The following is a 25,484-nucleotide window of genomic DNA, read 5'->3' on the forward strand; positions in this document are numbered from 1 at the left end:
TTTAGAAACATAGGGAAAACTGGATTGTTGTGCAGTGAATTAACACCAGCACCAGGGAACAAGTACTCTCCCCCAATAAATTGGGAAGGTGATGTTAAAAAAATGGGTGAGCATGCCAGAAGGTATAAAATGTTTGAGAGATTTGGCTATGCAAGCGGGTATGTATTCTCCACAATTTCAGGGCCCAGGCCCAGGAAGCTTCCACAGCCAGAATGAGGAGCCAGCTAATGCGAACTGGCCTGGGCTGGATGCGAGGTGCGCTAATAGGGCCAGGCCAGGGACAGTCAGGACAGGTATGGCTGCTGTTAGGACAATTAGAGGATGTGGAGGCTGGTAAACAAACAGTAAGGTCCACCCGAGCAAGGAACAAACAGGGACAACAAGTTGGAGATGGGATGGGTTTGAAGGTGAAACAAAAAATAACCAGAAGGGAAATGTTTGCGGCATTACTGAAAGCAGGAAGAGAGAGGAGTAAAATAGACAGAATACCTACGGGTGCCATGTACAATATGTACTGCTCTCTGAAGTGTAAAGAAGTAAGAGAGATCTAATCAGATAAGAAGGGAGGAAAGGAAACCCAACAGAAGACAGGCTTTGCACTCCACACCAACACAGAAAATGTTGAAAACATGAGAAGACAAAAGGAAGCTAAAACTGTTCCAAATCAGAATTCATTCATTAAAGATGCGTATGCCTTTCCTACTGACAAGCAATGTCCCACTGCAAATAGGCAGATTTTACAAAGGAAAATGCATTCACCTTTTATGAAAGATGTCATGATTTCCGATGCTCCATGTAATCATTCAACTAACGCATCTGTGACATTTGCAATCAATCCAATTTCACACTTATTTTCAGTTTCCGTTAAAAGTCATGTTACTGCTATGAAAAAAGGTGATTTCACCCCTCATAACTTCTGTACCTCAAATCTGCCTAGAACATCTACTGCATCCTCTCCAGTTACTGAGACAGAATTTGTGACACAGTCAGAACCTTCACCTTCCTTTTACACAGATTGCTTCAATATCAAATCCAATACCAACATGTTTGGGCCTGTCAAGAAATTCAAATCCATCTTTCAAAAGCCTGTATTGAAAGATGAGTGCTTAAGTAGTTCTCTAATGGAAGCTATCCAATCAGGGCAAAACAAAGAATGGCTTAGAAAGATTTCTGATCCAGTGATAAATGGCAATGTTAAAGAAGATTGACTTATTGCACCAGAGAATCAACACTCTGCACATTTGGCATCAATTGGAGCACACAGTGGAATTACAAAACTGAAACTGACAACATCTGCAGTAGCAAAAAAGCTACGGGATAAAGGAGAATATTCTGAAACAGGACAAGCGGTTACTGCATTTTGTGCTCTTCCTCCTCCTCCTGCTCCTCCTCCAGATTTTCTAAAAACTGAAGTTCATTACCAAATCTGTTGTGAATGTAAAAGAGGCATGAATTGCAATATTAGAAGCAACTCAAGCTGGGACTGATGCAGCTCACTTAAGAAAGGTCTCCATTCCAAGAAGCACAGTGCAAATCAATGGAAGGCCATGTTCTGGACAAAAATGAAGCTGCTTAAGCCCATACAATTCTCAATAAGCAATATTGAAAATAATCACACAATGACCTTAAAATGTCATTCAGAATACTTTCAAGAATACAGAAGAAGTGTTAGAACATAGAACATAGAACAGTACAGCACAGAACAGGCCCTTCAGCCCACAATGTTGCGCTGGACTTTTACCCTAAACCTTAGGTCTACCTAACCTCCACCCCTACCTTATACTATCATCCATATGCCTATCTAATAGCCGCTTAAATGCCCCTAATGAGGCTGACTCTACTACCCTCTCTGGCAATGCATTCCATGCACCAACCACTCTCTGAGTAAAGAACCTACACCTGACATCTCCCCTATATCTACCTCCACTCACTTTAAAACTATGGCCCCTCGTAATTGCTACCTCTACCCCAGAAAAAAGTATCTGGCTGTCTACTCTATCCATACCTCTGATCATGTTGCACACCTCTGTCAAGTCAACCTTTTGTGGTCTGGTTTGAATGCATCTTTGTTTGTTAGTTGCTAAATGTTGTCTTGTATAATTTGTGTCTTCTGATTTCCTGGAGATCGAGATCTGGGGATACTTTGAAGTTTTAATTTGCATTTTGGGAGTGTCCAGTGATTTGAAAGCGTGTTGTGTGCCTGTATTTGTGTGGAGCATGTATAGTTATTGTTATGTCCTTTTAAGAAACCATCAGTGGTTGTGTAAAGCAAAAATCTGCGATGAATTATTGATCTAGAATTTGTATCTTAAAGCACAATAAAATTCATTTCTTGAAATTAGTCATAGGTGATTAAAAATAATTGGGAAAAAGAAAGCCAAAAAGAATCTTGGGTATATTTTAATCCCAGAAATTACCATGTTTGGAATTTTACTTTCTGGCGAACTGAACTTCAAAATATTGTTAACATGAGTGAATCATTGTAAATATCCAAGAGCTAGGGACATTGGAATGTTGAAAATCCAACTTTCCATGTGTGAGGAGTTTAGGAAAGGCAAATTTAACAAAGGTGTGGGCTACTCCTTCCTTCAAGCAGGAGGAGAGATGGATGATGTAATTACATGCAAGAGTTTATGCCTCACCTCCTTTATCGAATCCACACGAGCTTAATACGAATCAAACCATTCTGTTTGTTTGGTTTTTTGTTTGAAATTGGAACCACTAAAACCTGAATCGATTTGCAGAATTCCAATGTTGCAACACAGTGATGGATGAGGCACCCTCAAACCATCAAGTAATTCATCAGAAATACATTTCAGTGTTGGGGAAGTACTGTGGAAATATCAATTGTAGTGAGAGTCAGGAATCTCGAAACCATTGAGCCTGGGTACACCTAAGCATGTCATAACAAAATCTATGTTAAGACTCACATGCCCTGGTATTCTAAAACATTTCAGTGGAATAGTTACATGAAAATTTAAAGGGATTCTGGAAATTGAATACATGCATACGTACACAGTGTCATTGGGTCAATACATAAAAATGGTTTGTAACTTTAAGGGAGCAAACAGAATATTGGATGTGGATAAATTTACATATAGATATATCAAAAATCTAGAATGAATTGTCAAATAATTTTAAGAAAAAGGTAGATCACCTTAGAGAAAGAACAGAGTATGTTGTGCCTGAATCAAAAATAAATGTTTGACTTCTGTTTTAAAATATTGTAAGATTATGTTCCATGGACTGTCAAACCTCTATAGATCTCTGAAATCAGATAAGATGGTAATAGTTAAAATGCAAAATTGGATGAGATGAAGTAATTCAGCTTGGAGACTGGTGACAGAAGACAAAAAACAATTAAAATAATGGGTTAAAGCGGCAATTCACGTTGAAATGTTACAGTAATGAAAAGATGGTTTAGGTGAGAGCACAAAACTGATCGCTTTCTCTTGGTGGTGTCTGTGTCCTTGTCTTTCTTTTTAAGACAACTGATTTTGTGATCAAGCCACTATCCAAGGCACCGAGACCATACGTGGAGAGATAAGTAAAAAGCCATAGTGATCATTTGATAAGATCACATGAGAGTCAAGAATGTATGACATGGTCTCAGGACACCAATGTAAGTGTGCAAAAGAGAATGTTACCTCTGAGGTAATGTACATGAGACAGTACAGAAAACATGCACTGAAGAAGCAGGTCTCAGACATGCACACCTACTTGACAAAAAAGATTAGTGTGGCTTGGAAGAGCATGAAAACCTAGATTAAATGATAAGACACTGACACAAAATCCATAGAGAAACTGACTTTAAAACAATGTAAATAGCATTGGTGAAAGGGACGGAAAATGAATTACAATCAAAATAAAAAGTGTAGTTAGCTATTATGTCAAAATGATGCAGATGAAAGACTATAGATTCTGGGAGGAGTAGTGGTGGACTGCGTGATAGGGCCCAAGCGATGATATAACAATACCCTATCTTGAGCTTTTGTGTGATGAAACAGTAGGCAAAATAGTACTGCGTTAGGGCACTTAGTCTATGTCAGAAAGGTCTGAGCTAAGACTCAAACTGTGTAGGAATCTGTGGATAGGGAATTTAAAAAATTACAAATTAAAGAACCCGAATCTGGAATATACTGAATTGTGGAGCTAATTATGTAAAGGGATTAACTGAAAAAAGCGTAAACAATGTTCTAGTCACCTCAATCACCAAATCCCCGAGCACCAAACCATCATCTCCCAAAGCATCCACCACCTCATCACCTCAGGTGATCTCCCACCCACAGCCTCCAAGCTCATTGTTCCCAAGCCCGCACCGCCCGCTTCTAACTCCTTTCCAAAATCCAAAAACCCGCCTGCTCTGGTTGACTTATTGTCTCCGCCCGTTCCTGCCCCACCAAACTCATCTCCACCTATCTGGACTCCATTTTCTCCCCCTTTGTCCAGGAACTCCCTACCTATGTCCATGACACCACCCATGCCCTCCACCTCCTCCAGAACTTCCAATTCCATGGTCCCCAACACCTCATTTTCACCATGGACGTCCAGTCCCTATACACCTGCATTCCCCATACAGATGGCCTTAAGGCCCTCCGCTTCTTCCTGTCCCGCAGGCCCGACCAGCCCCCCTCCACTGACACCCTCATCCTCCCAGCCGAGCTCGTCCTCACCCTCAACAACTTCTCTTTCGATTCCTCCCACTTCCTACAGACAAAGGGGATGGCCATGGGTACCCGCATGGGCCCAAGCTATGCCTGCCTCTTTGTAGGTTACGTGTAACAGTCACTCTTCCGTACCTACACTGGCCCTAAACCCCACTTCTTCCTCCATTACATTGATGACTCTATTGGCGCCACCTCGTGCTCCCAAGGGGAGCTTGAACAGTTCACCCACTTCACTAACACCTTTTACCCCACCCTCAAGTTCAGCTGGACCATCTCCAACACATCTCTCACCTTCCCGGACCTCTCTGTCTCCATCTCAGGCAACCACCTCGAAACCGATATACATTTCAAGCCCACCGACTCCCACAGCTACCTAGAATACACCTCCTGCCACCCACCTTCCTGCAAAAATTTCATCCTCCATTCCCAATTCCTTTGCCTCCACCGCATCTGCTCCCAGGATGAGGCATTCCACTCCCATACATCCCAGATGTCCTTGTCCTTCAAGGACCACAACCACCCCTCTACAGTGGTCGAGAACGCCCTTGACTGTGTCTCCCACATTTCCTGCAACTCACCCCTCACACCCCATCCCTGCAATAACCGCCAAAAGAGAATTCTGCCTTGTCCTCACATACCACCCCACCAATCTCCGGATCCAACACATCATCCTCTAACACTTCCGCCATCAGCAATCCGACCCCACCACTAAAGACATTTTTCCATCTCCGCCCTTGTCTGCCTTCCAGAGAGACCACTCTCTCTGGGACTCCCTTGTCTGCTCCACACTCCCCTCCAACCCCACAACACCCAGCACTTGCCCCAGCAACTGCAGGAAGTGCTACACTTACCCCCACACCTCCCACCTCACCCACATCCCAGGCCCCAAGATGCCTTTCCACATCAAGCAAATGCTCACCTGCACATCTGCCAATGTGGTATACTAAATCCGATGTACCCGTTGTGGCTTCCTCTACATTGGGGAAATCCAGCAGATGCTTGGGGGCCACTTTGCAGAACGCCTACGCTCGGTTCGCAATAAAAACTGCACCTCCCAGTCACGAACCATTTCAACTCCCCTCCCATTCCTGAGACGACATGTCCATCATGGGCCTCCTGCAGTGCCACAATGATGCCACCTGAAGGTTGCAGGAACAGCAACTCATATTCTGCTTGGGAACCCTGCAGCCCAATGGTATCAATGTGGATTTCACAAGCTTCAAAATCTCCCCTCCCCCCAATGCGTCCCAAAACCAGTCCAGCTCCTCCCCGGCTCCTTAACCTGTTCTTCCTCTCACCTATCCCCTCCTCCACCTCAAGCTGCACCTCCATTTCCTACCTACTAACCTCATCCCGCCCCCTTGACCTGTCCATCCTTCCCAGACTGACCTATCCCCCCCACCTCCCCACCTACACTCACCTCCACAGGCTCCATCCCTGCCTCTTTAACTTGTCTGTCTCCTCTCCACCCATCTTCTCCTCTATCCATCTTCGGTCCGCCTCCCCCCCTCCCTATTTATTTCAGAATCCTCTCCCCATCCCCCTTTTCTGACGAAGGGTCTAGGCCCGAAATGTCAGCTTTTGTGATCCTGAGATGCTGCTTGGCCTGCTGTGTTCATCCAGCTCCACACTTTGTTATCTTGGATTCTCCAGCATCTGCAGTTCCCATTATCTCAGACAACACAGGTGGCTTGGTCTAATTGTGGATGGCAGCCAACGGCTGCACCCTCTGTTCAGAGAAAAGGTTGACTGAAATCAATCTGGGTAATGTTACCACAGGATTTGATAGAGACCTCAGTATTAAATTTGATTTCGCAACATCTGACCAAAAAGGTACAGATCTAAAGTTCTCAATTGAAGAAAAGTTTGGAAAATGCACAAGGGATCCAAGACAGGGAGCATATTTCATGCCATGACTTGGTAATTCAGAGCTTGGCCACTATACTGAAGAGTCATGTATGGATTACTAATCAATCTGTTATTGCACAGAAAATTTTTTGAAATGATGCAGTCGGGAATAATGTCTGCAACAGCTCTGGATCATGGATGGTCAAACAGACAAGGAAAAACCTTGAACACATTTATGATGGTGAGATACGGCTGTCAGCCTGTTAAAATGGCCTGATCAGCTCATGAGTTTAACACATGCATAAAAAGGTGATGTCGAATGCATTATATAGTATGTTTTTATCAGTGTAGTTGTGACAATACTTGTTTTATCAAGTTAACACTCATTAAGATGACAGATAATATTGTGATAATAGCTTTATATTGTGCCATTTGTTTATCTTTGCTGAGGTGAATAAAGGCTTGCAAGTAATATACAAACATCTTGCTCTGATATTTTGCATTAATGGCGTGTACGCTTTTTTCAAATCTTCCCATATTCTCATTTTTGGTTACACATTTTGACTATCATCAGCATATTGTGAAACTTTATTCTGCATTCTGATATCCAAGTCTCTTATATTATCAATAGCGCAGTACTGACCCTTGGAGAACGTTACTGTTTACTATCGCACAGTCTGCAAAACTATGTTTACTATGTTGTTTAACAAAAACATCCAATTAGATTAGTCAAGCACAATCTGCATTTATAAGTTCGTGCTGGCTGTCCTCAATTATCTCAACCTCTCCAAGTTCATGCTGATTCTTTCCCTGTTTATTTTTTCAAAAATGTTTCATACTACCAATGTTAAGCTGACTACCATGTATTTGCTCGGAATGTCCTTACATGCTTTCTTCATGAGAGTATCTCATTTACCATTCTCCAATCCTCTAGCAATCATTGTGCTATATTCCAAAGGGAAACAAGTTGAAATTCCTTAGCAAATTCAATGCCAGAGTTGGGATGAATATAAATCTCTGCAAAAAAGTGATTGGCAGCAAGGTATAGGGAAGGCAAGCACGAAGAAAGTCTTCCTCCTAATGAAATGCCGATCTCTTGGCCTGGTCATAATGAGCATCCTATTTTGTCAGAGGCAAATACAAGACTCAAGGTAGCAACCTTTCTTCACACATTTTCACCCAGCTCTCTATTTCCCCGTCTGAGCAAAGGACTACAAGGATGTTCATAAGTCCTGCACTACCACAGGGGGTGACAACTGTTAGACCAACCATTACCCAATCCAGTCTGCTATCTTCATCAGTCTGACCCAACAACAGCAGCTAATTGCTGTCACAGGAAATCCAATGTCAATGGGCTCAAGAACTCTGCAAAGAAAGACCTACTCAGTCAACATTTCACACTAATCTGGCAACACTCAATGAACAAGAACCACACAATATCCACAATACTTGGGTCTGGCCTTAAATCTATCCTAACCAGCACATATGAAGTGGCTCTAGATTTCTATACAAGGAACCATTAAGAGTCATTTAACAGGATTGACCAGAAGATCCAGTTGCACTGATAATTACCCAATGCCTAATCCTGATAGTCCAAACTGCAATCTCAAGCCTGACATGTCATGAACATTGACTGAAGTGCCAAACAAATAATTTAGACTCCTCAAAATTAATCAAAGATTTGAAGTGAGAAAGCAATTGAAATTTTATCCTTCGAGTATGGGAAGTTTATGAAAAAGTAGTAATATACCTAGTGTGTTTATGTATTTAAATATATATAGACTGAAAACTAAGGTTTAGTTTCCAAAGAAACAAACCATAGATATATTCCATAGAATCCCTACAGTGTGGAAACAGGCCATTTGGCCCAACACTGACCCTCTGAAAAGCATTCAACTCCTCAACCCCTACGTTATCTCTGTAACCCTGCAATTCCCATAACTAATCCATCTAATCTACATATTCCTGGACACTCCCGTAAATTTAGCATGGCCAATCCACCTAATCTACACATCTTTAGCCTGTGGGAGGAAACTGGAGCACAACCACACAGATACAGGGTGAACGTGCAAACATAACACAGAAAGTCACCCGAGGCTGGAATTGAACCCAGGGTCCCACGCACTGAGCCACCATGCCACCACTGACATGGTTATTCTTCAGTGATTATAGCTGTATTTAACATGGAAACAGGCTAGGCAAATGAAGCCTCTACTTTAGTGGAGGGCAAATGGTAGACATCTAAGTCAAATAATCATACTACAAAGCTACATTCAGTCTTCCAGTTAACAGCCAGTTAAGATGCTTGCTGAAATGCAAAAGACAATAACTATGCGAAGGTGATATATAAAAGTTATTTTCGTGATACTGTATAGTTCAAAAGTCTGATAAAGAAGTTGAATGGTTTAAAAGGTGAGCTATTATAAACTGTTCATTAGAGGGTATTCTGAACATCTCTAGTAAACAAATGATAATAGATAAATACAATCAATGAACCTTCTAAAACTTAGTTTGATGGCTGAAATGGAATGTTTCAAGGGAATTGTAGAAATGACCACAGGGTACAGCATACGATGCAATAAGGAGATTGATTTAAAGATTTGGTTCATCAAGAACTGAAGAAAATCAAAAAGGTTTCATAAGCTCATTAAAGGTGGATAATAAGTGTGAGTCATGGTTTAGACAAAGAACTGTATGTACTGTTGAACATTTTGTATTAAGAATAACACTTACAAGACAATTAAACCTATCAATATTACACTTATATCAACCCTCAAACAAAGGTCTAACGGATAACTTTCTGAATGAAACTGTTGCAGTCAGCAATGAAGAGGAGTTCCATAGCATATATCCATTGTAACACATCTGGGCAGCTCAATAAACCACTGGGAAGCAATTAGAATGAAGAAAGAGAGATTACAAGGTGTAGAGCTGGATGAATACAGCAGGCCAAGCAGCATCAGAGGAGCAGGAAGGCTAACATTTCGGGCCTAGGCACTTCTTCTGTTCTTTCAAGTTTGTCGTATTGGACACATTATTGTTCACACTTCACATCAGCTCTGATGAAGAGCCATCTAGACTTGAAACCTTAGCTTGGTCTCTCTCCACGGATGCTGCCTGACCTGCTGTGATTTCCAGCATTTTTATTTTCCGTACAGATTCCCCCATCTGCAGTAATTTACTCCTGCAAGGTAGCCCATATTTGGAAATACCAGCAGCAGTTAACCAGCTGGATAGACATGTTTGCAAGTGCCCACCCAGACAGAAGAACCTATGATAACTATCATAAGGTCATAGCTAGGGGAATAGCTGAAAGCATAAGATGAAATATCATTCCTGCTGATTACACCTTCTCAAATCCCGCTGTCTTTCAGATTCCCTACAGTGTGGAAACAGGCCTTTCGGCCCAACAAGTCCACACTGCCCTTTGAAGCATCCCACCCAGACCCATTCCCCTATAACCCATACACCCCTGAAAACAACGGGCAATTTAGCATGGCCAATCCACCTAGTCTGCACATTTTTAGACTGTGGGAGGAAACCGGAGTACCCGAAGGAAACCCACGCAGACACGGGGAGAATGTGCAAACTCAACAAAGACAGTCACCCAAGGGTGGAATCGAACCTGGGTCCCTGGCACTGTGAGGCTGCAGTGCTAACCACTGAGCCACCGTGCCGCTTCATCTCACATGCAGTTATAATTTACAATCTGCAGATTGTGTAATCATGACTTCTCCACTTCCAACCAAATCTTACTGTTCTACCTTTATGGTTTTAGATACTAAAGAATTGCCGCCAGGCCAGGCAGTAACACAAGAGATGAAAAGTTTAAGAGAAGAACAAACCAAAGAGGAAGAAAGACCATTATTTGATTCACAAGCACAATTAGCACCTCTGTTATTGACACTATTTGAGCTTTAAAGGGCAGCATTGAAGTGGGATCTAAAGCCAATCGATGGGGAAATAATCATCCTTGTGTCAGTTTCCAGGAAGGTAAGGTCACTGACAGCCTTAGACTTGGATGAAGACTTTGACATGGCAGACACACACAAAACTTCAGTGCATTGGCAGGCCTGTCATAAAATCTGTAATAGGGATCAAGGAGCATGGAGAAATATGGCTTCAACATGGCTCAAGGCATTGGGTACAGCTTGAGGTCCATACTTTGCAGGAGCAAGTGGTGATAACTCAATGAGAATACATCATGCGGCAGTTGATAGTTGTGTCGCAGTTTCCATTACAGCGGAAGTGAAAGCTAATCTACATCTAAGTGTTGCAGTCTCAGGCACAGAGAATGAAATGTGTTGCAGAGAATTCAACGGGCCACCAGAAATTGGGACACCAACTCTGGCAAGCACTGGATGGTTACTCCAAAGTGTTTAAGGTAGTGGAACCATTGTTTCAGCACCCCATTCTTGCTGTAGTAGAATATTCCTAGTTCTAGCATGGTCCTAGGTGTAGCATTGCAATGCATGGGTGGTCAAATTGTTGGAGGAGAGTCATGAACCAGCAGAGCAGACAGCTTGTAAGAAAACTGTCATCCTCTGTTTGATATGATGGATGTAAAATTGCTGGAACATAAAATTGGTGCAGAAAGAACCAATTCTGACTGCAGTCAGAATACAGAGAACACATCAGTATGTATGCTGAACGTGGTCACACACAAATTATACACCAGGTGAATAGTAAATCCTTGCACTTACTGAACATCAATCATCATTGAGATACGTTTTCTATAAAACAAACTGCATCCAGCAACATGGGAAAGTTGGCCATGACATGCTCTGCCTTTTTCCCATTGCTTAAAGTAAAGAAGATGCAATCCCCTTTAACAAACATACGAGTTAGGAGAACAGAACGCCTCACCATCAAGCCTGCTCTGTCATTCAATAAGATCATTGCTGACTCCACAGTCCCACTTAACCTGGACAATGTTCCATCCCGGCTTAACAATAACCTATTTCTACCTTTAAACTATTCACAGACACTGTTTCTGCTGCCTTTGGAGGAATGGACCCGTGAGCCATACAGTGGGTCAGTGGCAGTGTCCCTACCTCTTGACCGAGAGGCCCGGGTTCTACTCCAAGCTGCTCCGAGGTGTATAATGAACAGGTTCATGAGGAAAAATAGGTTAATAATTAGGGGTGGCATGGCTAGCACTGCTGCTTCAGGGCACCAGGGACTTGGGTTTGATTCCATTCTTAAGCGACTGTCTGTGTGGAGTTTGCACATTCTCCCCATGTCTGTGTGAGTCTCCTCCCACAATCCAAAGATGTACAGACTAGATCAATTGACCTTACTAAATTGCCCATAGTTTTCAAGGCTGTGTAGATTGGTTGGGTCTGGGTGCGAAGGTCTGAGGGTCAGTGTGGACTTGTTCAGCCAAAGGGCCTGTTTCCACACTGTATAGGATTCTATGAAATATTTTGCCTCATCTTGTCTTAAAGGGTGGCCCTAAATTTTATTTTTTTAATAATTTGAGATTCTTCCACAAGAGGAAACATTCTTACCGCATCCACCCTATCAAAATTCCTCTGATCTTATATGCTTCAATCAAGCAAAATCCTACTCTTCTAAACTCCAGCAGATATAAGCCTAGCTCAAAGGTTTCCTCATAATTCCAGATATTAGTCTAGCAAGCATTCTCTGAACTTCCAACCTAATTGTTAAGTAAGATCAGTACTGTACACAGTCCTCCAGATGACTCACGCCCTGTATAACTTATGCAAGCCTCCATGCTTCTATATCCAATTTCCCTTGAAATATCCTATTTGTTTTCACAATTATTTTTATTCTCCAAACTCACTTTCTATTAAACCAACATTTATTGGTTAACGCTTCCTTTTAGAAGTATTTGCATAAAAATCTTTTTTTAATTTTTCTAGCTAGCTTTCTCTCAACTCCAATTTTTCCCTCATTATTATAGCATTCTTTGTTATTGCTTATGTTCTGACTAATCTTCTGAACTGCCACCCGTTTTTGTACAATTGTGTTTTTTCTTTAAGTTCAATGCTATCTTTAACATTTTTAAGATTGTTATGATCCCAGCAGATGACAATACTGAAATGTCAGAGACTTGAATTAACTCTGGCGTATTAGGCCATACATTTTCTTTTGTTTGCCATGAATGTCAGTTATTGAATATATTCACAAGAGGCTACCAATGTACTGCTAACATAATCATATAAAAGTTTATAATGTAAAAGAATTACAAACTATTTTACACGACACAATTAGTATTTGAAATGAACTTTTACAAATATCGGAAAAAGATTCAACTCCTTCAACCAAAGAGTATCCTTACAGACATTCAAACTACAGTGGAAGTCATCCCTTGCCCCACTCTAAAGTTTCTTGTTCAGCCACCTTGGCAATATTTGGTTTCTTTTCAGCAAATATTTGGATTGAAGCTATTTTAATTATTTAATGTCTGTTTCCAAGAACTATAATCAAGCTATTAATTCAGTTCATTTACTAATTAACTTGGGTTCCTCAATCTCATGTCTTCAACTTCGTAGGATGTCTTCCTCCCTGACACTTGCACAGCCCTCTGTTTCTAACTTTTTTCTCAGGAACTCAGGGCTTTCTCCTTAGCTCTGAATGCTTTTACTGCAAACTATAGCACCTGCGCTGTTAAGGACATATTCTCTCTGATCTAACCTGCTTCTCTGAGTGAAAACCGAAAGAATTGTGGATGCTGTAAATTAGAAACAAAAACAGAAATTGCTGGAAAAGCTCCGCAGGTCCAGTAGCACCTGTGGAGATAAATGAGAGTTAAAATTTCGAATTGAGGGACGCTTCCTCAGAACAACTGAATCTACTGATGCTGCCAGGCCTGCTGAGCTTTTCCAGCAATTTCTGCTTTTGTCTCTCTAAATGAACTTGCTTCTGTCTGAATGAATTTGCTTCTGAGTCCCCTTCTCTCTGTGGGTTGCAAAGCTTAATTTATCAAACACCTTAGCCATTATCTCCCCTGGTAGTTTGTTATTTATTTATCTAAAGTCAAACGATGACTTGGAAATGCCATTTGTTTTTCACTCACTATTCAAGTGTGACTTTCTGATCTGGTTAGATACAACAGACCTTCACAGAACTGGAAACTAAACACCGACTTAAATTTCCAAAAAACAGCAATACGTATTAAGCTTTTGTCACAAGTTAAGCATAGACAGTGGTTCTTGTTATATTACTGATTAAGAACTGTGCTGCTCATAGAACTTAATATGCTAATGAGCTAAGGACCAGCATGTAAACCACATGTCAAACTGCCATGTGCAATCCAGCAAGAAGCATTCTAATGGAAGGTTGAATGCAAAGGCTACAACTCGCAATTATAGATAATTAAGCTGTTAATGAACTTATTTGAGCTTTTTAAGTAAGCTGAATCCTTGTTAATCAATTTGTTACCAATAACAAATAAAAACATCACAGGTTCATTACTTGAAAATTTTATTTCTCATTGCAATATATCTGTATAGAAGTTCTGGATCTGGTTGCAAAAACCTTGAGGGTCAAAGTCACCTTCACAACCACTGGCAGCACTGTCATGCCCTGTTCTGACAGTGCAAGTTGGGTTTAAACAGGAAGTAGAGTTTACCAACTACCACATTGGTAAAGTGCAGAGGCCTAATGTGCCACTCTTGGAATGTTGACACATTGGAAGCTTTGTTATGGAAGTTTGCTTCATCAGTGTAGATGAACCAGAGATGGAGAAACTGGGAAAGTGGAATGGAATTCTTTCAGCAAGCAGGAAATATAGTTGAGGTAATTGTAGGAGTCAATGATTAACATTAGTAGGTGGTCAAACAGGAGGCTAGAAGAAAACCAGGCAACATCTGCAGGAAAGGAGCAGTCAATATTTTAGGCATTACCCTTCTTCTTAAGACTCCTGAAGAAGGGTAATACCCAAAATTTTGACTGTTCCTTTCTTCCAGCTGCTGCTAGGATTGCTTGTTCTTCCAGTCTTCTGTTTGTCTACCTTGGATTCCAGCATCTACAGGGGTTTTTTTTGTCTCTAACAATGAATATTAGTAGACTGCCTATATCTAGAAATTGAAATAGGAAAGTTGAGGAAGAAAAGGGAGAGAAAAGGACCAGATGAAGGCAGGATGGAAGCTTGAAGCAAAGCCAGTGAAATTTTCCAATTCATGGTGAGACCAGCACCAATGCAGTCATCAATATAATCAGATATGTGATGAAGGAGGCAGTTTGAGTAGGACTGGAATAATAACTGTTCCGCATCTCCCATAAAAAAGATCAATGTAGGTGCCCATAGCAACATTTTTTATTTGGAGGAAATGAGCAGAGTTGAAGGAAAGTTGCTCAGAGTGAGAAGAAAGAAGTGGTGGAAGGAACCAATGGTCCTTGAAATGGTGCCAGTGAAATCTCAAAACAGATGAGCTTCATTCGCTGCACCTATTCCAGGCTCCAACTTCAAAGCTCTCACAGGAAGGTCAAAGTTGAGCTCTATTCCAAGTCATTTCATGCACTTGGGTCAAAATGGCTCAGATGATCCCTGATATTCACAATACCATTATGTAATCATATGGAGTGCACCAGACACTTCCCCATGCGGTTAGGGTACCTCCTGAATCCTGAATTTGCCTCCTCTTCAAGTTGAAGTTCAAGTCAAATCACTGTTTTGGTGTTAATTGAACCTACACAGACAATGATCCATACCTTCTGAACTGAGTCACAATTCCCATTTCTGAATCAGATCAGACAAAAAGTCAGTTACTGATCTCTGATTTTTCAGACCTATCTTCTGACGGAGGATCCTGCAAACCTTATCAAGCACAGGAATTCTCACAAAAAGCAGCATAAGGAATCCTCATAGAACCCACGGCTTCATTTATAACTCCAATTTCTTCCATATGTAAAGAGCTTAAACTTGCAAAACAACTTTGGAGATCTACAACGAGGAAATAGATAAGTTGGTTAGGGATAAGGTGACAGGTGGGTAACATGGGAAGTACAGGTTGGGGAATAGTCAGATCTAATTAGATGGATAGTTAGTTGTTGGTTGGGTAGCCAGAAAATCGGGGGAAATTAGAAGCTTGTTATGGCAAGTCATGGGGTCTGGTGCAGTATCAGGTGCCATGGCAATTATATAGTTGTGAAGAAATCAGAATTAGTTTAATTCACCTTACATTTTCAGGATAATATTCAGTTATGTGACATAAGGACCTCTGAAGTCTTCACCTCAAATTCTGAGTTAGAGACTTTTTTTGGAAAGTTCTAGATGCACATGATAACTGCCCTTGGGAATTTGAACTTCCCAGGTAATTTCATGTAATCACTGCATCAGAATGTCTAAGGGATCACAACATATATCTTGCAGGCTATGTCTGGTGTCTGAATATCAGAGGCTAGTTATTCTGGATCTCTAAAATCAGCATTTGTTAGAGAAGCAGGATAATCCTAACACAATCTTCCAGATCTCCGCATTTATGCTTTCTAAAAATTATTGTCAGCTCCACAGAGTAACTACGGCAAAAGCTAGCAATCTCACACTAATTTCAACCACAAAGTCTGGGTCATTCATGCTTTTAAGATGTAGTCTCTATGCATACATCTGGTGAATAATATTCAGTACAGTATAAACAATAGGAGAAAGAGAAAAGGGAGCAAAAGAAAACATGAAGAAAGTAATATTTCACCAAATCACTAAAATAATAAATTATGGTGTTCAACTTCTAGCTTTCATTGCAGTTTAAGGATTGTGCTGGAAATTTTTATGTGGGAGCCTTTCAATGGCAAAGCAATAACAATCCAGAACGTGCAGAAGATTTTGTGAAAAATCTGATTGTTCAAATGTTCATATTAATTCAAGGAGCAGTCACCAACAAGTTTAATCCCTCCGACAAGCTACCAAAAGTACTGAGTGGATGCCGAAGCAACTCAATTAAATGTTGTTTGGATAATACATCAAAGTTTCAGGACAAACACATATTACAGAAAAGATTATTTCCAACATTTCCTTTTAAAACAAAAATCCAGTGCTGGATGAACAAACAACGTGAAGTCAGTCGGCAGACGTTCCATTATTACACTATACACTCTCCTGTTTACCAGTATAGAGCAATTACAAAAAATATTAAAACAGAATTACTGAACAAAATAAAGCAAAATCTAAAGAAGAGCCAAGAAAGTGAGAATAGTTGAACCATTCTGAATGTGGTTTTGTGCTATTCATTAAAAGCCATGATATATCAAATCAGAGATGAAGTATTTAATGAAAATGGCAGGAACAAATTGAACAAGAGAGAAAAATAAAGATGTTCCAAAGTTTAACTAAGGTGCGTAACTACACACATTAAATCAAGGGATTGCAAAATAAGGTAATTTAAACAATTGAGAAATTAAGAATGAGCAGTTAATTTTTGTAATATTTCTTCTTATTCTAATTCCCTTTTTTGCAACTGTATTTTTAGAGTGATATCTAAGTTATGTCTTCCTAACTTTACATTTTGTTACTCAGCCTTTTAGTCTTCTCTCTCCATTTACTCATTCTTCACCAGTAATTTTTCACCAATTTGTAACATTCTGAAACAGGTTGTTAAATAGTATCAATAAAAAAAATTCTGAACACATTGATCATCTCATCTTGGGGCATCTAATCAAGTCCAAAGTTTTTTAAGTCGTGGAAGGCTAATTAAGTGTTTTGATTCTCAAACACAGATGTGCTCTCTTCCTCCCTGGTGCTCCTTTCATAAGGGGAGCAACCTTTAAGGGTTCCATTGGGAATCAGCAATCCTTGAGTACCTTGCCCAGATGATATCATTTGATCACAAGCCTGGATAACGAATGCTGGAAAGTCACCCATTTGGTTAGAGGTCACACCAAATCTATAATTTCTGTACTTCATTTCAGCAGACACCACAATGCAATAACCAAAAATGGGGACCCAAATCAATATTTTTTCTCCTACAGGAGCTAATTATAGATGTCACAATACCATCTATCCACAACTGAAAATGGTTAATGGACTGCACATCAGGGATTCAAGCAGGCGAAATTGCCACTTCACGTTGTGAAATTATGCTATTAATTCATTGGTGAGTTTATGGTTACATATGTGACAAAAAAATGCTCCCCAGTTGCTGACAGACCAGTATCAAAGTTTGTTATTCTAAATCATTGCTTCCTAAAGTAGGAGTGCAAATCTCAAGTGGGGTCATGAACTGAAATTTTGGTGTAGCAAGCTTCAAAATAACATGGCCATCATGGAATCTGACTTAATTATAACTGCTACCTTTCATTCTAACAGACAGGCCCTCACTTTCACAAGCATTCAACTTATCCAACTCTCACAGGTCTTACTGATGAGTCACATTTTTCAAGCCTTTAAATGGGATCACAGGTACAAAAGGTTTAGGGAGCATTGGTCTAATCCAACAATTTTCAGAGACATTGCATACACGCAAACATTCACATTGACAAGTTGTGAAAGCACAAGCATATTGGTATTTGAATTTTTTTGAAAATTAAGCTAGTATCTAACTTATTCAGCATCTTACAAAGACAGAATCCAACCATGTTCTATTCAAAAATATTCAAAATCTTAGTCTTACAATGTCAATGAAGGACGACATTTCCCACAAATTTTTTGGACTCATTTTGCAAAGAAGGGACATCTTTAAACTTTATGTTATCTGATTTTCTTAATTGCATACATTTAAGTCAAACTTAGTATCATTGGGCTCTTTAGCTCAAAGTATATACAAAACTAAAATCAATTTGATAGCAATCTTTTCCACCTGCTTGGTTGCCCAAACATAATAATGTAAACCATATACTGTACATTAACATTTAGAAAGAATAATTGAAGAGCAATCACCAGAAACATTAATGTCTACTGTTCTAGAATAAAATGCAGAAGATAGATGCTGGTGAATGGGGCGAGATCATTTTGGGATGCCAGGTCAGCACAGAAGAGTTGGACTGAAGGGTCTGTTTCTGTGCTGTATGACTCCGTGACTCTATAGAAAATAGAAGTAATGTAAATTGACATTTGACATATGACAAATATATATTCCCAGTAATCCATAACTATTTGGGGAAATTGGACTGAAAACAGTTTTGTTGAAACACAAATGGTATTCTGCAAATTATGCACATGCAGTCATTTAGTTAACTTCATACGGATTAAGGGTTGTTACACAAAGTACTCCACTTGCATTTTACCATCACAAACTGATTTACAAATTTTCTCAAGAACACTTAATACACTATTCCTAAACAGGATACAAAAGATTAATAAGAAATAAAATGTATGTGAATTATTCCTGAACCAAAACAAAATTTGTGTTTGAATGTGTAGGACCGATTAGCTCGCTATACTATTAATCCCTATTTGGAGGTAAAAAGCATAAAAGAAGGTGAACAGAGGGGTTAATCTCACTCTCTCAAACATTTCATTAGAAATTGATCATACTGTCATAGCAATTACATTAACATGAGAATTCCACCAGACTAACAGGAAAATAACACAGCACACTGCAAGTAAACACAGAAATGCTTCAATGACTTTAATTTGCCTGCTGCTTTCAGTGACTGCGGGTCAACAAATATTACTATTCTCTACAGTTGAGAAGCTTTGCAATGAATTAACTTTTCAACTGATTTTGACATTGGAGGCAAACTGACAATAAGCACTATGCTTCATCAGCAAAAAGAATATAATAATTTTAAAAATGTATATACTCTCTTACCATCTTTATTGAGAAGTAAGTCAGAGCATCATCATATAATTCCACTGGAGAGAAATACTGTACTAGAACACTTGCATTCATTATATTTTAATGTTTTAAAAACAGAACTTTCCAAGCTATTTACAACTACCTTTATCATACTATCCCATTTTTGTCTATTTAAATTAGTCACAACTGCAAGAACTTTACATCAAATTGCACAGTGTTTAGCTACATCTGAACATCTGAAAAAAGAGTATTTAAATAAATGGACTCACCAAACTTCTCACAGTATTTACTTAGCTGCAGAACTTCAAGAACATAAAGACAAAAATGTAACAACCAAAACCAAAAGAACTGCACAATAAAAAGAAATTATAGATACTTGAGCAATCAATGTATTTGTTCAGAAATGTCAGAATAATGAGTACAATCATTTAAAGAAAATATAACTCAGAGTCTTTTCAATAACATGCAATGTAGTACTGCTACAGTAAACACTAACCAACAACACTTCACTTCCTCAATTAATGAGATGTACCTGTACTTAGATGTCAACTTTAATGTACTGCTGATATTTTACTTCTTGGTTCCATCATTTACGATTTGATTCCTCCACTAATACAGATATTCAGAAACATTTAAAATAGAAACCCGAAGACTTACTTTTTGAAGAATTTTCAAAAACATTTCAATTCATATAATAGATATTGGCATGTCATTTAAGAAAGCTTTTTATAAAAAGGCCAAAAAACAATATACCTTGTACTTAAATAAAAACAACATATTTCTGCATCTTTTTCTTCATCCAGGATTGCATCTTCCAATTTGATAATTGTGCAAGATTAATAATGAATATTGCCAGAGCAGAAAGCATTAGCCAAGAATGTCTAATACTTCAGGCATGAAGGTTACTGTCTTCAGAATGCTGTCATCATTCACCATAGACCACTGAACGATCCAATTCCTCGATGATTTTTTTCTGAAGTATCCAGGAGAAAAAAAATGTACTTGTACAGCAACTGTGCCTCTCTACAGAAGATTCAGGTTCAGATTCAGACTCACATCTGCTTTAGTTCCTCAAAACCACACACTACTTTTCTTGCATTGGCATCCTGACCCAGGCCCGGCTTTGTAAAGTTATTACTTGTCTGTCAACACAGGCTGCTTTCATCGTATTTGTAGTTAAACCAAGACACAGCTTTAAAAGCCATTGATGCCTTTTTTCTTCTTTCGGCCTAGCACACAATGGAAGGGCACTTTGTAAATTACTGTCTCCTTCAAATCAACGATAGGTGCTTTCATAAAAAAAATTTGATTTTGCTCAGATTTGATTACAAGGAAGGAAAAGGAAAAGGCAGTCAAAAAGAATACCCCCAGATGGCTTCTCATTCAGCTCAGTGAATGAGCTTTATCTGTGCCTTTTAAACTGCATTATTGCAAAAGCATTTCAGTCAGCAAAACTTGACAAAAATTATTAGTTTGCTATTTCTCACATAACTGCCAATGGGACTTGATAAAAAAAGCTTTTCATGGGATCACCTACTTGGATCAAAATAATGGAGATTAGGTACTTCATTATAAATTACAGTGGGATATAGAGTTAGTTGTCATATTAATAGCAACCTGCCTATGGCCTTCACTGGTAGCTATTCACCTAGACAAAAGACTTAGGGTTGTCTATTGAGCTCATGCTGTAAGTCTGATCAATTTTCTATCATCAAGCAAAGAGGCAACTAACAAAGGAATCCACACATGACTGACCTCTTAAGACCACTGATAAAAGGCCAAGTAACCTAAACACATATTCTGGAATATGGCAGATAAATTCTATATAGAAGGTGGAGAAAGAGAGTCACAGGAGAGCTGGTCTATAATTCTCTTTCTATGGCCCAATGGGCACATTTTTGTAGCTGCTTGTTTTCAGCTGCAGATAATTACAGTGCTGGTGATAAAAAAAAAGGCTTGCAAAGAAAAGCTTTGAAAAAGCAAACAATACACTTTTTTGTTGCTGTTCCTGTAATTTCAATTGATGACAGCCATGAAATTTTATGCACAAAGGCTAAAATCTCAACTTTGTGTTAAAGACAATAAGAGATACTTGCCAACTGCCATAATGCAAAATCAAACAGCATAAATTATAGTTTTACAGAGCATATTTTAATTTGAAATCAAACTGTCTACATGCTGCAGCTACTTTCAAGTTTTAAACTTAGAACATTAGGTAACCTTGTCTTAATTAACCCAGAGAGCATTGTAAATGCTTAACCAAATAAGATAACTGATTTGCAGAAACTGTGGATCAGTTATGATTTAAGGGCAATTAACATCAACAGTATTTATATCTTTAAATTGTCCAAAATAACACTGGTTGCATATAGCATGTTGGACATGTGTGTGTAAATGTTCTATGTCAGAATTGGGTTTTACTGTCAGTCAGGACATATGCTGTACCTATTTTTCTGAATCAGTAGGTTCAGAGATATTATTACACACCTCTAGAGAAGGTGGTGCATGAACATAGGCTTGCTAGTCCAGGGATACGGGCACTACCACTGCACCACAAGCAGGTCCCAGACATATACTATACTGTTCAAGAAGAAAACAATTAATCCAATCTCTTCAATGGCACCAAAAGATTTAACTCTCGTTAAAATAGTTGCAGCACACAAAAAAAGGTTACTATTTAAATTAACATAATTACCTAGGCAAGTCCACAGCAGGATTGATCTTGATCTTCAACATGTTGCATGATCAACAATACTAAGTCCTGTTCTGATAATGCAATGTAAGAAGATTTGGATGTAAATTATAGGTTTACTTCTTGCGTAAATTGGAGATTTCTAACTTTGTAGTCATTGTAAACAATGCGTTATTACAAATTTCAAGTTTTGGCATATCTGAAAATATGCATATGACCATGTACTTAGTCATTATACAGTCATTAGTATAATTATTTTTGGCACACTATTTTGATATTTGAGGAAGGTTGTGCATGTAGTCCCATTTTATAACCTCGGAATTTGTACTGTGACTTAATTGTAATCATTTATTAACAGCTGTTGATTCAATTTGACCCTGTGACGAAAGGTATTTTAATAAAGTTATCAGTGATGCCTTAATGAAAATAAAATAAAATAAAAATATAGGTAAGGCAGGATGGTCTAAGACGTCACTAAGACTTAAGAGCCTGTAAATATATACTTTTTCAGAGCTTGGTCACTCTGATGTTTCTTTAGAATGTTGGACATGATTAAATTAATATTTTGATGTGGTAGACATTTTCTCATTCTTTGTTACCTCAATACTAAGTCAGGTGGAAAAATTTCTTACTAAAGAAAACTCCAGAAAAAAATCTAAAACAAAAACTTAATTTAAACTGACTCAGCAGCATTTTCCAATTTATCCTGAGATTACATTGTAGGATAAAGGTGTAAAAATGTCCAAACTAGCAAAGATATTATCTCTCTCCAATTTTTGCAAAGGCTTTGGATTATGTGCAACCAATCTTAATCTACGCCCTAAAAAGGTTGGTTTCTGCCACCATCCTCTTTAAGAGTATAAAGGGCTGCTTAGTATATACTTCCTGGTATAAGTAGATGAGTGCCTTGTATTGAATAAGAAGTTGTTTCTTGCTTGTTAGTAAGCAGCTACAGAGGGCATTGATATAACCAAAACTATTACAGAAACTTTAGCGAGACTTGGATGTTACAACTCACTCCCTCAAGATGCTAAGTTGATCTGTCCACAAGTCTCTAAAACATTACCTTAGAGTGGTGCTTATGACACTTTTCAAAACTGACTCTTTCAAACGAACAAAGATCTTTCCCCACCCACCAATGATTTTCCCCATTAGTATTATATACTTGCGTTTTTACCACTAATCTCTCCTTACATCACTGATTTTACGAACTCTTGTTATCCAGAGGCCTCACTATTCCGTTCAGTCTTGGAAGACCAGTAGTTTGTTGGGCAGAAGATCATCGTGTTTTTAATTCTTTTCCCAACAGTCTGAGCCCTCTAAGTCCCTTGAAATTGAAGGACATTTAATGTGCTGGATTTCTTTTGCGGGGTATGTGCTCACTGCTGAAAAACAATTGTTTCTTTCAGTATCCTGAATCTCTGAAAAGGCAATTTATTCCATCCAGTAATTTGAATCATTGGGTATTGGTTATCCTTTCTCAGTGAGGCCTTCCATGGAACTGTGTGTACCACATCCTTAATCTGTCATCAGATTTTTAATCTCAATCTGCCTATGAATCTGTGCTGAACTATACTAACTCTTCAAATTGTTGATTGGTATGAAAATTCATGCTATCCCTCAGCTCTTGCATTATTGGTGAAATCAATTCCCTTCTTCAGTTATACTATTGAGGTTTAGTCATTTGGTAGGGTTATTTTTTGCTCAGGATGATCTCTGTCACTGTTACTGAAGATTCTTCCTAGGAGGATGAGCAAGTCAAATATTCTACTTGAATTCATCACTACCACTAGCAATGGCCTAGTGGTATTATCTCTGGGCTGTGAAAGTAGTAACCCAGTTAATGCTCTGGAGACCTGGAGTTGAATCCCACCATAACAGATGGTGGAATTTGAACTCAATACATACGTGGAATTAAGAGTCTAATGACGGCCATGAATTGATTGTTGATTGTTTTTAAAAAAAACCCATCTGGTTCACTAATTTCCTTCAGGGAGAGAAACTGCCATCCTTACCTGGTCTGGCCTACAAATGACTCCAGACCCACAGCAATGTCGTTCAGTCTTAACTGCCCTCTAGCCAATTAAGGGTGGACAATACATGCTGCCTAGCCAACGTCATCCTCATCCCATGAGGGAATAAAGGAAATAAAAACCAATGTACAAGAGTTTTCCCAAGCTACACCAGGAAGTGATTTTCTTATATCACTGTAAAACAAGTAAGTTCTATAGAAGAACCAAAAGAACCGCGGATGCTGTAAATCAGGAACAAAAACAAAGTTGCTGGAAAAGCTCAGCAGGTCTGGCAGCATCTGTGGAGGAGGAAAAAAGAGTTCACGTTTTGGGTCCAGTTCTGAGGAAGGGTCACCGGACCCGAAATGTTAACTCTTTTTTACTCCTCCACAGATGCTGCCAGACCTGCTGAGCTTTTCCAGTGACTTTGTTTTTATTCCTAAGTTCTATAGATCTCTACATACAAAGAAATTGGTGAATAGTGACAGCAAACCTACTAATTGGTAAAGTACAGACTCTGTTTAAGTGTTCATTTAATGTAAATGGCAGTGCAGATTTCATTTATTGACTGACACGACATGTTGGCAGTGGTACAGGCTTGCAGATTTATCAGCATTGTCAGACTCTGCTTTAATTCACCTGATCGTGTAAATGGTTAGGAAGAAATTAACAAATTATGAATTTTACAGAAGAAACCTTTGTAGCAAAATTCAACAAGGAGGAATCTGTGTTCAAATGCTAAAAGCAGTTTAGACCTGGTAAGAGATGCACTGCAACAGAAGAGTTAGGAACTCTCTGCAGAAGATGATTTACTTATTCCAAACCAGATATGGACTGCATCACATAGCAGTGGTCTGTAGAGTAGTCCTGAGTCTGGGTTCAAATGGAGAATGACTAGACACTTGGAGCTCCATGAGAAATTTAAAATCCCAAGTGGACAAGGGAAAACTTTAAAAAAGACATTGCGCAGTATTCCAGTATGGGAAAGCAAAATGTGAGGCACAGCTTCAGCAAAGGGAAATCAAGGACCATAAAAGTAATTTAAACTGAGTTTGAAGACATTAAAACACCATAAATCCTGGTTGAAAGTGACAAAGGAGCATTTGACAAGCCAAAGCAGCTTAATTTAATAGAACAAGAAAGTTAGGAGGCAATATTACAATTACGGAAAAAGCAAGAAATCCTTCATTAAAACCACATCAAAGGCACACAGTATTTTCTTAAACCATGGGTAATGGGAATCATCCAGAAAAACAACTTTGTAAGAATCAAGGATCATAATTACTGACAGAAGGCAAAAATCATTCAGAAATAGTGTTAAAATAATGGGTTTCATGTCTTAAACCTCTGAATAATGGAGTCAATTAGAAAAGTTTTGATTAAAATGGACATAATTTGTTAAAGCTATAGGCAAAGTCCCATTTAGTAAAGCTGCTGAGGAAATGTGAATCAGTTAGTAAGGCTGTAAATAGCAGGATTTATCCAGTGAATCCACAAAAAAAGACACACATGATCCATGTTGATCACTCCTCCATTTTAGCTTTTAAAGGAAGGGAATCCTCAA

At 39.0% G+C, this 25,484-nt stretch overlaps 1 protein-coding gene across 9 annotated transcripts in view; it reads right to left on the reverse strand.

The window, feature by feature from the left end:
- The window catches only part of LOC125457933 (uncharacterized), an 839,746-nt gene that overhangs the window by 756,843 nt on the left and 57,419 nt on the right, over positions 1-25,484 (reverse strand). Inside the window, exon 1 of one of the 9 annotated variants that reach the window (XR_009446671.1) lies at positions 19,970-20,622. The exons of 7 other annotated variants lie outside the window; for them this stretch is intronic. The gene's annotated coding sequence lies outside the window, so the exon portion shown is untranslated. Of the gene's footprint in view, positions 1-19,969; positions 20,623-25,484 lie in introns of those variants that run through there. One more of the 9 variants, XR_007248704.2, reaches the window with a different exon arrangement.

Source organism: Stegostoma tigrinum, chromosome 14 (genome assembly GCF_030684315.1).
Source record: "Stegostoma tigrinum isolate sSteTig4 chromosome 14, sSteTig4.hap1, whole genome shotgun sequence".
Lineage (NCBI taxonomy): Eukaryota > Metazoa > Chordata > Chondrichthyes > Orectolobiformes > Stegostomatidae > Stegostoma > Stegostoma tigrinum.